The following is an 11853-nucleotide window of genomic DNA, read 5'->3' on the forward strand; positions in this document are numbered from 1 at the left end:
CAAAAGTGGCTTTTTAAAAATTAAACATTTGGTTTAGAGACAATTATAGATTATGCGGTTGTGATAAATTACACGGAGGGTTCCCTGTACCTTTTGCCCAGTTTCCCCCAACAGTGATGTATTGCAAAACCACACAGCAGGATACCACAACCAGGACATCGACAGTGACACCATCAAAATGCAGGTGGGTCTTCCCCATCCTCCAAGGGTCCCACAAGCTGCTCCGAGTCCCTCCGTAACATCTGGCAACCATTAATCCATTGCCATTTCTACAACTTTGCCATTTCGAGTGGAGAGACCGCTGTTTGTCTAGCCATCTGCTTGTTGAAGGGCATCTGGTTGGTTTCCAGTTGGGGGCTATTGTCTCCCAATAGACGTTCACTGTGGGCACTTTTGCATCTCTCCAAGTCTTCCTGTTCAGCGTGTTAGCTGCTGCCTGTGGCACCCGTATGTGATGCCAGAGCACTGGATTTGTTCCTGCTTGTGTGTAGTGAGGCACTCACTCCAGCGGTGCTGATGTGTCCAGCGGTTACCCAGGTCGGGGCTGTGCACTGTAGGAATCCAGTCAAAGTAAATGACATGTTTCCTATGACCAGGGATCTCCTGTCTATCAACGATGCAGCATTAAGACTCAAACATTGAAATAACGCTGGAATCACAAGACAGCACTGCCTGTCATCAAATACTGGACTGCACGGTAGAGAACTGAACCTTAGAGGAATCTAGAAATGGGAGGCATGAAGGTCCAAGTGTTTGGGGGAAGGTGTTCAATGACAGTTAACATTGATTAATGCAGCATTAATGACCATGTGCCAAGCACTGCACTAAGCTTTTACTTATATTAACTCATTTAATCCTTTTCACCACCCTGCAAGGTAGCTACTATGACCTAATTTTACAAATGAAGGAACAGAGAGGGTGATGACTTGCCCATTGTCACACAGCTATGATGTGAGCGGGAACCAATCCAGGCATCCTGGCCTCAGGCTGCGTTTAATCCCTAGGGCTTCTGCGAGTCTGGTAGCAATCGCGGAGGACCATCTCCTGGTCATGATGCCATCCCCGTCCACTTCTTAGGTTCTATTTTTATACGGAGTTACGTGAAGCTGAAATGTTCATCTCTGATCTCATTGGTGTGATGAGTTCCTTAGGGGTCAAGGTCATTGATGAAAAATTAATTGTACTTTGCAAAGAACTGCATGGGCTTTAGCAATAGGCAAGAAGCCTGCGTACACTCTGTGTGTGGGAGAGGGTGAGCACCGGCCTGGAGGTCTGCCCCATATGTGTGGTGCGAGTGTGTAAACAGCAGGGCTGAGCACTCCAGTTGTGTTGAGTACCTGTGTACGCAGCGAGAAAAGCGTCAAGGTTCCAGCTTTATCCCGTAAAACACCCAGGGCTGGCTGAGTGCGTTTCAGATCGTGAATGTGGCTTCATGTCTTCTGAATGACTGTGTAGCTGGAAGGCCACGTCCACACTCACTCTCTCCGTGGCTGCCCAACACGCCAGGGGTGTGGTTTCTGTTCAGTCACAGCGTTCCCTGCCGCTACAGCTTCATCATCTTAGTTTAAATGAGAGGATATCTGGTTGCCTGGGTGGCTCAGTCGGTTAAGCATCTGCCTTCAGGCACATCTGGGTGATTGAGCGGCTGCCTTTGGCTCAGGTCATGATCCCAGGGTCCTGGGATTGTGTCCCATGCTGGGCTCCCTGCTCAGCAGGGAGCCTGCTTCTCCTTCTCACTCTGCCTGCTGCTCCCCCTCCTTGTGCTCGTGCACGCTCTCTCTCTCCCACCCTGGCAAATGAATAAACATCTTAAAAACAAACAAACAAACAAACAAACAACCATCTGCCTTCGGCCCAGGTCATGGTCGCAGGATCCTGGGATCGAGTCCCACATCGGGCTCCCTGCTCAGCGGGGAGTCTGCTTCTACCTCTCCCTCTGCTGCTCCCCCTGCTTGTGCTTGCCCCCCCTTAAAAAAAAATAAACGACAGGATTCCAGCAACCTGGCTTATTTGTTTGTTTTTGTTCTGAAACCTAAATGCAGCCTTGAGAGTGTTGACTGCTGGCCCTAGGGTGGGTGGGCAGAGCGAAAAGCTCATTGGGTGAGACCCTTCGGACCAGGACCTGGGGTTATCTCTGGGCTCTGCCCCCTCCAGCCGGCGGAGCCGGGTGCTTCCCCCCACCACACTGTGTATCTACATAGAAAGTGGGGACAGTTTCACCCTGCTGTCCCCGTAGGAGCTGTCCCCGCAGGAGGTGTCCCCGGGATAAGGACAACAAGCACGGGCTAGAAACCCACTCGGTGAGAATGTCTGCTCCTGTGGGAAATTGGATCCTGCCGTTGCGATGCTTGCAGACACAACTGCAGGACCCACGCCAACTCGGAAGAGGCGGTGAGTGAGGAAGACTTCTCCCCGGAGGAGGAAGAGGAGGCTTTATTCTTTTGCTCCCTGGAGACGTGTTTTTGGAAACCGGCTGTGCTGTGTTCTGCTTGTTTTGGGCAGGCTCGGCAGTCTTGGGCACGCTGTGTGATAGGCAGTGTGCCCAGGAAGCCAGGAGGCCTCGGAGCTCCGCCTGGAGGGTGGCAGAATCTGGGCAGGGCATTGGGGGGGCGGGGGGCCCTCCAGCATCACGCCAGCAGGCGGGGCTCTGCTCTCTGGGGAAGCCCGTACTTGGGGCGCAGTGCTCCAGCCACAGGGGCTTGTGGCTAACAGGTCCCTGGTCTGATGGATACCTGCTGCTCTTGAGGACGGTTCTTGATGGCCCAAGATGAGTCCCCAGTAGAGGGAGACCCTTTCCCTGCAAGAACCTCACCCACAACGTGTTAGAATCTTGCCACAAACGGCTGAGTCCAGACACACGGATCCGGTGTTTCCAGACAGACGGCTGCACGTCCCTGCTGTGGCAGGAGCTGTTCCTGGCCGGGAATTTTAAAGAACTTTCATCTTCGATTTCTCCTTTGATATTGTAGAGTTGGCACGCGGAGAAGGATGGCAAGGCCGTGCACCGCGCCTCCAGGCTAGCTGAAAAGCCTTGCTCAGCAGAGAGAAGCAGCCTAGTGGACAGGCGGGAGAGAGGGCAGCACACATGTCTCTCTGTGTCCTTGGGTGTTTGAAAGGTCCTTGCTGGCAGGACGCCTGGGGAGTCAAGGCTGTTCACCATCCGCACTGAAATGTTCGCTTGTTTGTGTCTCTTCTGAATGCAGCAGCAGGACTGGACCCAGTGTGCTTGGCTTTCAGATCCTGGGTTTGCACACAGACGCAGAGGTGATGGCCAGAAGCACCTTCCACCGCCACTGTCCTGGGTCTTTCATGTTCCAGAGACCCTAAGAGGTCCAAGGAACATCCTGATTGCTTCGGCCCACGACCAGGCTTCACTCAGTGGCCCGATCGTCCGGGCGACACTCGGGTCCTTTCTGGCCTCTCCTCCTACCTCCTCCCAGTCCCACGGCCTGTCCTTCCCTAACTGCACACGTTCTCCGGGTTCTCCTGTTGTTCCTTTTCCGCTCTCCCTGCCCAGATCTATAGCCCAGACCTGTAGAGGCAACAATCTGAGTGTGATATGCCCCCGTTTTTTATTTTAAGATTTTACTTATTTAAGATAGAGTGAGAAAGAGAGCACAAGCCGGGGGAGAGGAGGAGGCAGGCTCCCCACTGGGCGGGCTCGATTCCCAGGACACTGGGGTCATGACATGAGCCAAAGGCAGACGATTCACAGACTGAGCCACCCAGGTGTCCTGTGCCTCCATATTTTAGGTACAATCGAATGATTTCGATGCCCCCAACATGTCCAAAAGCAACTCACGACTCGCCCTTCCTTCCCCGTCCCCCTTCTCCCTTGTATCCCGAGCCTTAGCAAGAAGAACCCACCAGCCGCCACGCCAGAATCCTGGGGATGAGCCCGAGTCCCCGCCTTTGCTTCCCAGCCAGCTCACCACCTCCAGCCGGGCACCAGATGCCGCCAGTCCCAAGGGAAGCTACCATGGGTGCCCTCTGCCCATCCGAGTCCCTGCCCGGCCCCCCTCTGCCACTCTGCCCCCCACCAACCTTGCTAAATGTGCCTGCCGGGGTAGCTCTCCCAAGCTCTGCAGCTCACGCTCTCTCTGTGACCTTCTTCCACCCTGGGGAGGAGAACCAGAGGCCCTCAGCTGTGTCCACATGCCGTCCTCTCTCCTGAGCGTGCGTGCGCCTCGGAGCCTCTGCCCTGGATTGTCCTTCCCTTTCAAACAGCCGCCCTTCACCTTGTTTTCGACATAGTTTGAGCGCCGTCCAGTCCCCTCTACAAGCTCTCTCCGGCCCCCGAGGCACGGACTTGCTGTGCTGTTTTCTTGCATCTGTCCCCACCATAGGACCGTGAGGCCCTTGGGAGTGGGAGTGCCTCAATGCACCCTGTGTTCCCCTTAGCATCCGTGCTGGAATGTGTCTTCGCGTCCTGTGGTATCTGTGGTTGGGGTAAGAGTTTTGGGCAATCTGGGATTTCGGAGATACTGTCCCTTATTGCTTACAGTGCTACAGGCTCTTCTCTCGAGAATGATGCCCAGAGCACATACTAAGTGCCCGGTATAGGGCTAAGGACCAGGGGCAAAATAATGAATTCTGTCGGCCTAAAACCTGATGGTCTAGTGGGAGTAGGGAGGAGAGAAAAAAAATAAAACTGTGATCCCTACAAAATGTCTGAAGGGCTTGGCTCCCAGCAGCAGGGAAGTAGGGTTGGGCTGTAAGACATGCAGTGATGTTCTTCGATGTGTTTAAGGGCACGTTCCAGATTGCACGCCACAGCAGCGTTCAGATGTGGTACGGACGGCTGTCTCCAGGCCTGGTGCTGGCTGAGCTCTCTCAAACCCAACATGTGGTTCACTGTTTGCAAAGATCCAACCATATGCCAGTAACATTCAGCCCCTCCCCATCTAATTAAACTTCGTATTTCTAAGGGGCTTACCATGAACTAATAGGCGGTACCTAATAGAAGTCGGATAATATTGTTTATCTAGCATAATGATGGAGGAAAGTATTCCTTTGAAGTTTTTTTTTTTGTTTGAGAGAGAGGAGAGAGAGTGAGCAGGAGAGCACGTGCACACAGAGGGAGAGGGACAGAGAGAATCCCAAGCCAACTCCGGGCCTAGTGCAGAGCCGGACAGAGGGCCTGGGTCCCGGATGGTGAGATCATGACCTGAGCCAAAACTGAGAGCCAGACACTTAACTAACTGAGCCACCCAGGGACCCCTGAAGTTTATTATTATTTTAAGATTTTATTTATTTATTTGAAAGAGAGAGAGAGAGATAGAAAGAGGGAGAATGAGAGGGGAGAAGGTCAGAGACAGAAGCAGACTCCCCATGGAGCTGGGAGCCCGATGTGGGACTCGGGGAACATGACCTGAGCCGAAGGCAGTTGCTTAACCAACTGAGCCACCCAGGCGGCCCCTGAAGTTTATTTTTTAACACACCCCTTTAATGAAGCCATGTGTGTGTAATTTGCCTCGGCAATTGGGTCTATGTTGTTTCCCTGACTTCCTAACCAAAGCCTGTGGAATATTGTTCTTCTCTTGGTGACTTGGAATTATTTTAGGAGGCTCTAAAGCCCAAGGCATAGTGACATGTGATGGCTGTTGGCCCGCTTACATCAAATGCTTCCAGAATGCTGCTTTACCAAACACAAACAACAAAACCAGACAAAACCAAACCAGACCCCAGAGTCCGCTTCTACTTTTGTACAATCTCCAGGTAACCTGGTAGCCCCTGCTTCTTCCTGCCCCTACTGTTAGCCTTTTGAGCTTACGGCTCATGCGTCGTGACCGTCATGATAGAGAAGTCAGCAAGCTAGTCCTTCCCTAGAGCAAGAGGGGGCCTTGGAGGACGGAGGGACTCGGCCTGGAAGCCGGCAAGCGGATGGCTTCCCAGACGCTGCGTGTGTGGACCGAGGACCGAGGACCGAGGACCGACCGGGTGGCGGGCGCCCGCCGCCCCGGCTTCCCAAGTAGACCAGCGCCCCCTACCGGCCCGGCCGGGAAAGGCAGACACTCGGGAAGTGCTCCGAGTTTCTCGAAAGACAATGATCTTTAAGAACACATGTTTTACTTTTGCACATGAGCAAAAGTCGCTTCAAGTAAAAAGATACTATTGCCCCTGTCCCCGGCCAGCAGGATGGGTGAACTATCACAGGGCAGCAGGTGCGTGGGATGAAGGGAGACGAACCCACAGGAGTCTCTCTCATCCCCAACGGGTTGTACCAGAAACTCAGGGCTTCCTAGACAGAGGTCCCCGCAGAAGAGAAGGCCATGTGGCTGCAGATCTGCGAGGGGGGGGGGGGCTGAAATACGCTCACCTGTCCTCAAGGCTTCTCACACACAATTCTCTTGATCACCCAATTTTTGTAAAGCGCTTCCCCTTCCTTTTTTCTTTTAGAGTATAATTGGTTTATAACATAGTCTTTTATGAAAACTCTCCAACTCCAGCTTACAGAAATTTGATATCAATTAATTATATCTCAGTAGGCTACACTCTTAGAAAGTATAAAGTTAGAATTAACAAAAGGGATTTTTCTGGCCATAAAGGAAAAAAAAATTCTCTAACTTTTCTCTGTAAAGGAAAACAAACAGTTAAAGTCTCCTCCCATTTCCAACCCCTGCCACGGCCCCCCTTCCCCTCCCTTCTCGGATAAACTGGGGTGATTTCCCTTCCTTAGCTGATGGATTGTTGCAGAAGGCTTGGAGCAAAGGAGCCCCACGTTGGCAAGATTTAATTGAGAGCATGAAATTATTCAGACTCAAAGGCTGAAGTACAAAGTGAAATTCTGATGCATCCTCAAGAGTATTTATGGCCTTGGAAATACATCTTAGCAATCATTCAAAAGAAAACAATGAAGCTTTTCTAAATGTTCCTCTGGCTGCAAACCCTGGGTGATCATCAGAGGAAGACCTTCTGCGAACAGATAAATCTCATAACAGGTTTGACACGCAACACTGGCTGCTTGCTTTTCACACCCTAGGGTCCAGGGACCTTCTCAGAAGCTGCTGGAATAGAGTAACAGTTTGTGCTCTGGAAACTACCTCCTGGCAAACAAACAAACAACACCCCACATAATGCAAAACATAAAAATTTCATTAAACAGACAGTTGAGGAAAAATCAACAATCATTCTATCACTTCTAATGAAGTCTTCACATGGTTCCTGATTAACATTTATTTCTTAGTATTACCTTTGAGGAGGTTATGATTTGGGTTCTTTTCCTCTGAATAAAATGAAGTTTTCAATAAAGCATAGTGCAGCCCATGCCTGATTTTAAAAGCCTACAGCAGAGTTTGGGCCTGTAGAAAAGCAGCATGGGACCAAGGACCACAAAACTTCCGAAGTGAAAAGCTATGTTGATCCCTACCCCCTGCCAAAGGATTTTTGGACTGAAATTGTGGCCATTTTAGTTTCACAGAGTCTACAAATCACATCTGTATCTCCCAGATACACATGCGGCAAAGATAATTCAGGAATATTTGATTTTCTTCAGGGCTTGCTGATGATACTATGATTCAGCAAGGGAAAAAAAAAAAGTGCTTTGAAGGCAACAAAACACATAGAGGAACCCAAAGGGCTCTAGTCTGCCAAAAAAGATGTTATAAACAAATGCTGGAGAGAACATAATTTGGGAACCACTAGAGTTAATGAAGGGTTCAAGGGAGTTCATGTACAAGAACACAGGCTATGCCGTACATGCAAGAAGAAGATGGTATTATCTGGGGGGGGGTAACTTTGGGAGCAGAAAGGAGTACAAATACCTTTCCTAAAACCCTGCAGCCCTCATAGAAAGACATCTTGGAATAGACAAAACCTTTTGCAGACGTCACAAACACAATTTTCCCAAACCCCGGAAGGGGAAGATAGGAGGGGTGGAAAACTCCAAGAGAAGGAACTTTTAAGTCTAAGCGATGTCAGCCCTAGAACCCAGGCCTCACACATCTGCCGTCCAAATCCCAGGACAGAATCGGGGGGCTGCTGTGGCATCCAGGCTTCTCAGAAATGCTGCTTCAAAGAATCCGCTTCCTCCTGGATCTCCCAAGGTCTGTTCTAAACTCAGCGAACCCAATTCACAGCACACTGTTTCTCTTTTCACCCAGACGAAGAGAGCTGGACCAATGGAAGGGGGCCCTAATGAGGCCAGCCTTCCTGTCTCTAGGCGGAGCCCCCCAGCCGTGGGACAGAGATTAGCACGACTGAAGCCACTCCCATGGCCAGAGCAGGATTTATAAAACCAGCTGTCTGGTCAGATAGAGGGAGTGAGCACCCGAAAGGCATTTCTATCTTGGCACGAGGGATTGGCAAAAATGCTCTCAAAAGGCTGGGCATTGCCTGGGTTTCTCACACGTTTCACTATTCTTAGGGGAGCTGGGGAATCGAGCTAATTCCACGATTGTGGTGATGCTATAAAGTTACTGGATAATAGCCAAACACGCCAAGAAAGGGTTCAGGTTCCAGCTCATGTCTGTGGAACTGCGGGTCTCAAATGCTATTTTAACTCAGGAATGTTGGGTGGTTCAACCCCCTGTGGAGTCCAAGCAGCCACTTCTCTCTTAAAATGACTCTTCTAGAATGCTCCGGCTGGCTTGGGCCGCCCATGTCTGTAGCACATGTGCTAGGCACAGAAACACACCCTCTTCACAGGAATGAAGCAGGGACTGTAATACTGAGGTCAGCGTACAGACACAAATAATGCTGGGTGTTCAAATAATGGGTCGTCTTAGGCTCAACAACCTTGACTCTTCATTGAGGGCTGTTATATAGAAGAAATGAGCTCACATTTGTAAGGTTTTTAACCATAGGTTTCATGGTGAATTTGCCTTCGGAGGGGTGGGTAGAAAGGAGAGATTCTTCCAAATATAGCAAAACATTATCTATAAATAAGCACAGGGAGAAAAACATTTTAGGATGCTTGAGTCAGCATGTTTATACACGGCATGGTTATTGAGTTTGCGGTCTAATTACACTCTGTGACCCAAATCCCAGGATTCAGCGAAGTTCCTGTGTTCTTCCCACCTGCAGCTTCTCACTAATGTCCAGGTGGGAGATCACGAACTGATAGAGATTACTGACTTACGTGTTCAAAACACCCAAACACTTGGGAGTGTAAGTGCAGATCTCTGACAACTGCTTAAGAGGTCTATTTTTATCGTGTTTTCATTACAGAATTTTTTTCTCTTCTAATCCTGGCATAGTTAACTTAGTGTTATATTAGGGTCAGGTATGCAATATACTGATTCAGTTACAATAAAAATTGTAAAGAGAATCCTCAAAACTGAAATGCCAAATTATACATAAGAGTTTGATGCTTTGAGAGAAATATTTTGAACACCATTTTTTTCCACGTCTTTATTTATTTATAAGATTTTATTTATTTATTTAGAGTGTGATGAGCAGGGGGAGGGGCAGAGAGAGAATCTCCGGCAGACTCCGTGGAGCCGGACAGAGGTCTTGGTCTGGTGACCCTGAGATCAGGATCCCTGCGGAAATCAAGAGTCCGATGCCACCCACGTGCTTTCAATCACCATGTCTGATGCCAATACTCCGAGGGTGGCTTTGAGATTAAAGGCAGAAAGGAATGTGTTCAACATACATAATATTTTATATTTGTGGATGCTTTAGTAAAAACTTAAAATTTAGGGGGCGCCTGGGTGGCTCAGTGGGTTAAAGCCTCTGCCTTCGGCTCAGGTCATGATCCCAGGGTCCTGGGATCAAGCCCCATATTGGGCTCTCTGCTCAGCGGGGAGCCTGCTTCCTCCTCTCTCTCAGGCTGCCTCTCTGCCTACTAGTGATCTCTGTCAAATAAATAAATCTTTAAAAACAAAACAAAACAAAACAAAAAAACCTTAAAATTTAGGTCTACAGTTTTCATGTCTTTGGTTTAACTACCTGATTTGTCCTCCTGCCTTTGATCTTGCCATCAATGCTGCCCACTGAGCTTCCTGAAGGGGCACAGACATGCTTTCCCACATCCTAAGGTTTCACTCATGTTCTTGGGCTCTACTGCACACGGGAAGTCAACTTACTGTAGGTTTGAAGAACACAGGCTCTGTACTGTTCCTGCTCCAGGTTTACTTGTAACCTTTAACAGCAGCTCTGTTCGCCATTGAATAAATAATGTGTGATAACTAAGAAAGACAACTATGCTTCCAAGGCACTGTTACACACCAGGGAAGGGACAGCTTACTCCCCGTCGCTGGCCACGACTCGGCCTTCGGGAAGTCTGCGAGCTCCTCTCTATTCCACTCGATCAGTTTAGAGCAGGAAATGAACAGTTTGAGATTTTCAGGGATTATCAACATTTATTTAAAATAACCAAACAAACACACCCAAACTTACTACAGCATAAGCCTGAGAACAAGTGAGGTGGTTTGGGAAGTAATCTCTTCTCTAACGTGAGGGCCCCAGGCCAGGTCTTCTGCAACTAGGCCTGGGCTTCAGCATCCCCACACTTCCTACACATTCCTGTTCAGGACACTTGTTCCTCTGATTTACCTGGAATCCACGAATCTGGGGGAGAAAAACAAAAAGCATTCTGTAAGGAGCTGATTAATTTTGGGTCCCTCATGAGAAAACGATCACACATCCACAACATCAATGAGGCTGAAATAAACAGGTCACTGAGGAGCACTTCTGAGTAGCATCTTGAATTTATTCCCTGTTACTAAGGTTCAACTTTCATGCTGAATGAGTATTTCCAAGAGTACTTGCTATCAGCACTCCGGCTCATTTTCTGGTTTTAAATTTGAGAACCTCCAAAACAGAAGCAGGTCACCTCCAGCAACAATTAAAAAAAAAAAATTTTTTTTTTTTTTAAATTTAAGTAATTTGTAGCAGTACTTAGTGTCCAACAGAAACCACTCCGTCTGTTAAACAATATCTCGACTGCGAGGCTTCTCTTACTGTCGGTGGATAGATAACGACACGGCAGAGTCATTATCACCGTGGCAACAGTACCCAGGACTATCCGAGGAAAATTGCACATAGAACCGCTGGCCCTTGAGCAGTCATGCCTCAGCTTCCTCCGGAGTATGCTTTCTCTGCAGGTCTGGTGTGCCCCAGGGTACCACCAACCCTGCGCGGCTCCAAGACCACAGATGGGGCACGGGTTTCGCCGGAGTCCCGGGCTTCCGGAACCCCTCATTCCACCAGCAGGCACGCGTGCCACGTCCCAACCACCGCTCTCCGCGGTGAGGATGCAGCAGTGAGTTCACTCCAGTGCCTGGGAGGGAAATCAGTAAACCAGAGAATGAAGGCATGCCCAGGGGCCATGCGTACAACGGGGAACCGAGGAAGCAGCGAGCCCTCTTCTGCACCCGCTTCGAGGTCCCCCCGCTGACTACCGGCTCTGGGCATCCCGCGCTGGCACCGTGCCCGGGGCGCAGCAGCAGCCCAGGAAACCTCTGTCCCGCGAACCAATTCCCTCTTAGCTCCCCGTTCAACAAAGCTTTCCTGGGCCTTAGGCTCCAAGGACTTAAGAGGCCTGCAAAGCCCACGAAGCCACATACCCGGAGGGGATCACGCACACGAGGGCACCTCACACACTTTCAAGGTAATAGTTATTCTGGAGAAATAACCGTGCGGTGGAGACGGGAGCCCTGGGGCCGGGTGTGGGCCTCTGCTCCCACGCGGGCTGCGGGGCCGACGGACGGCCGGGACACGCGGCCCCCGCCTCGACCCGGGAGTCCCGGCCGCGAGAACCTGGCCCCGGCCCGTCCCCACCACGAACGGCCGCTTTCGGCCACGGCCTTACGGAGGCACCGGGATCGCTCACCTAGGCTGGGAAAGGCGGACCGGACCGGCTCCAGCCCCGCCGCCATCCCAGACGCTGGAAGCAGCCGCCCGGCTACC

At 50.3% G+C, this 11853-nt stretch overlaps 1 non-coding gene across 1 annotated transcript; it reads right to left on the bottom strand.

Annotated features, from left to right (window-relative positions):
* Positions 1 to 10828: 10828 nt before the first annotated feature.
* Positions 10829 to 11102, bottom strand: LOC116592244. The gene has a single exon (XR_004286408.1).
* Positions 11103 to 11853: the final 751 nt, after the last annotated feature.

Source organism: Mustela erminea, chromosome 5, assembly GCF_009829155.1.
Source record: "Mustela erminea isolate mMusErm1 chromosome 5, mMusErm1.Pri, whole genome shotgun sequence".
Classification (NCBI taxonomy): Eukaryota; Metazoa; Chordata; class Mammalia; order Carnivora; family Mustelidae; genus Mustela; species Mustela erminea.